Source organism: Cephus cinctus, unplaced genomic scaffold (assembly GCF_000341935.2).
Source record: "Cephus cinctus unplaced genomic scaffold, Ccin1 Ccin1_scaffold0215, whole genome shotgun sequence".
NCBI classification, from domain to species: Eukaryota; Metazoa; Arthropoda; class Insecta; order Hymenoptera; family Cephidae; genus Cephus; species Cephus cinctus.
In genome coordinates, this window is record NW_014332933.1 from 2922190 (window position 1) to 2925485 (window position 3296).

The window sequence follows — 3296 nt, forward strand, 5'->3', positions numbered from 1 at the left end:
TTTTTTTTTTTTTTTTTTTTCAACGCCATCTTAACAGTAGAACAAACCCACGACAGTTCCTTTAATCCCAGCTTCCTTCTTTGACGTTAAAAGGATTTCATATTTCTCTCGGTACTTTACACCGGACAATGCAAATCTTAAATCTTTTCCGTCCGTGGAGGATCTTCATTCATTTTCCTCACCTTTTCCATCCCTTTTTTTTTGCTTTTATTATACTCCGCCATTATTTATAGAAATATTTTCGTCTTCGCCAAGATCACGCGATAATACTTTTTCTTGACGTCCGGCGTGTAACAGGCATTTGGTTTTGTATACTATCTTACGACCTTGTCTCTCTTAGCAATTTTTATTCTCAGAAACTCTCTCTCTCTCTCTCTCTCTCTCTCTCTCTCTCTCTCTCTCTCTCTCCTCTCCCCCTACCTCAAAGCAGATTCCCCTCGTCTCACTGACTCGCTATTTTTCTTTTCTACGCTACGTCGGCCATTTTTTTCCTTTCCTTCTCCACTCTCTTTCTTTTTCCACCAGCCGTCCCCACAGACCTCGTGGTGGCACGTTACTGCCTCTCCCCCGAGGGTAACCATGGAAATCCCTATGCTTTCAACCTACCAGCATTCTACGCCCCTGGACGCCCTATTTGAACAAAGGACGACGACCTCAGCCACGTCTCGTGCAATATCTTCCGTCTAATTCATCAGGTGAGCCACTTACCCCCCTTTCACCCCTCAGTCCATAAATTAATCAACCCCATTTTTAAATAGACGAATCTTCACTCCCACCCACGTGACTCGCAGCTTGTCCTACAGTGACGTAATTTTTTTCTAACTCGAACATGGACGCTCCGTCGTACAGTAAGCGTTACTCTAATGAACATCTAAAATCCAGTATACATGGACAGTGCAATCAGAAATGCAGTTATCATCCCATTTTCTATTTTCATAGGCGAGACTGTTTCACATGGGAAAATTAGGTGCACGTGAAAATCCATAATGGTGACGTCATTGAGTATTCATACGATGACGCAACCTACCACACCATACATAACGTAGGATATAATCCTGAAATCAGGACACGATTTCGCCATGACAATGAGGCAGGTTTGATATGAGAAAATGATCGACTGCTTTTAAATTGATCCATCGATCCCCTGTGTATCTCCATGATTCTACTTTTACTCGGGATCTATATACGTATGGAACAGGGAATTCCTGTGGGGATTCGACCTGGAATTAAGCGTCGGAAAAAAAAGTCTTTTGTACGAAACGTCAATTCCCGACGATCGACACGCGTAGGATTCATTTTTTATTACGTGTACCTTATTAATATCCCCTTTCCTTCCGTCCTTTTATTTTTGGCTGCCTCCTTCAATGTACCTTAAATCCCCAATGGGGGACACGTGCCAGATCGCGAATTCAGTACGATAATCTGAAGGTACGTTGGGAACACTAGCGCCACCCTTTGACAAATTTCCCACGATGCACTGCGGGATCAGAATGTTCGTGTCTGTAGTCGATTTACGTTGATTTAAGGTTAACTTATCGCCTGAAATTTAAACCGGATATTTATTTATTTATGTTTTCGATCGAAAGTAATAATGACTTATTACACGTGAATCGCTTAATAAATCTCGTGATTTACGATGGTAATTAATGACGCATTAATTTCGAGCCAATTAAACTACAACCTTTTAATAGGGTCGAGCCGAAATTAAGCCAAGGTAATTCGACGGTCCAATCAACTTGGTATAACGGATGAGGATGAAAGAACGGATTCCCGATCTCTCGTTGTGGATCAGGCATAATTTCTTTTCTTCCTACTGGCGGCTGATCGTTATTGGGTGTGTCGTACATTAAAAAAAAAAAAAAAAAAAAAAAAAAAGGGGAAAAAAAAAAAAAAAAAAAAAAAAAAAAAAAAAAAAATTTGGTGAAAGTATTCCAGCTCGACATTTAACCCAGTCATCGAGAAGTCATCGGAAATATATTATGCAACGACAATATCTCCCCATACATATACCAGGCAGAGCTTGAGAAAAAATATACGTATGTACATATATCGAAAAAATAATATAGATCAACGCAATCCCTCGTATATTAAAAAAATCTTATTTTCGATTCGTAATCGATTGATTTACAATAACCCATATGACACCGTTTCGCTCGTAGAAGATTGATGATTGGCTATTGATCATCGTCCTACGTATCTACCTATATACGTATGTATATTAAAAATATAATAAGCCCGTTGACTGTCTGCAAAATTTACCGTTGCCGATCTAACGTTGCGAAATACCTCGGCCTTTACTTTCGCTAATTTATATCTCCCTTGCCGTCTTTTTTCTTTTTTTTTTTTCTTTTCTTTTACCAAGTCGCGAAAAACTTTTCCACGCGTACCGATTTTTCAGGTTCGACCCGGTAGACGTGAAAGTTTTCCCTAGCGAGATACGTGTTCCATGGACCACTCGCCAAATCCACTCGATTCTGCACGAGCGACTGATCCTTATATATATATATATATATATATATACACATATATATAACTTCTCTTACAAGCCATTGGCACGTATCCACACTTCCCTTTTATCGCAGCGAGCCATTTTTATGGAGTCACTAACCGGCAGTAGGTATAGTTACCTTTGTACTTCTCCACAATTCAAACTCCCGCCAAACCCTATTGATAATGTCATTTGAAACAGATGATCGCGTCTCTGGTAAGTGACGCCTCGCAATGCCACCCGAAATGCACAATGAAGTATTAAACCGGGTTCATATAACTTTCATATGATTTACCACGGGCTAAGTGAATTTTTTGAAATTACCAAGAAATTTCGAACACAACCAGTCCGAGCTGAACTTTAATGTAATTCGCGAAGGTCTGTATTATTAAGACGCGACGGCAGTTAAGCAAGTAATAACGAAGCAATTTACGCGGACGCGGCCGTCGCGACGCTCGTCAACCCATAGAGAATCGCTATGGGCCTGGTCTGTAGGGAAATCTACGGACCTTATAAGGTGTGTGTATACAGATATACGAGACAGGTGTAACCGAAGTACTCCTCGTCACTATATATATATATATATATATATATATATACAGGGCAGGAATTTCCACCGTAACGTTCCAAACGACCCGATGCAAATCAACAGCGTTGCGACGCCTCCCCCACTGTCCCTCCTATACTATACGTCTACATATGCACCACCAACGGTGTTCCGTTACCCATAGCGAAATCTACGTATTCTTGTGTAATCGCAGCAAATCCCGCGAATTCACTCTGCGCTTCTCTGCCACCGTTCCTGACC

The 3296-nt window shown here is 40.8% G+C and overlaps 1 protein-coding gene and 1 long non-coding RNA gene across 35 annotated transcripts in view; both read left to right on the plus strand.

Moving 5' to 3' along the window:
* Positions 1 to 1084, plus strand: part of LOC112493973 — a 7150-nt gene extending 6066 nt beyond the window's left edge. Inside the window, exons 3-5 of the long non-coding RNA XR_003059005.1 lie at positions 526 to 695; positions 759 to 848; positions 940 to 1084. This is a non-coding gene — a long non-coding RNA (uncharacterized LOC112493973). The remainder of the gene's footprint in view (positions 1 to 525; positions 696 to 758; positions 849 to 939) is intronic.
* The window catches only part of LOC107265085 (calcium/calmodulin-dependent protein kinase type II alpha chain), a 90885-nt gene that overhangs the window by 49914 nt on the left and 37675 nt on the right, over positions 1 to 3296 (plus strand). The gene's annotated exons all lie outside the window — the stretch shown is intronic.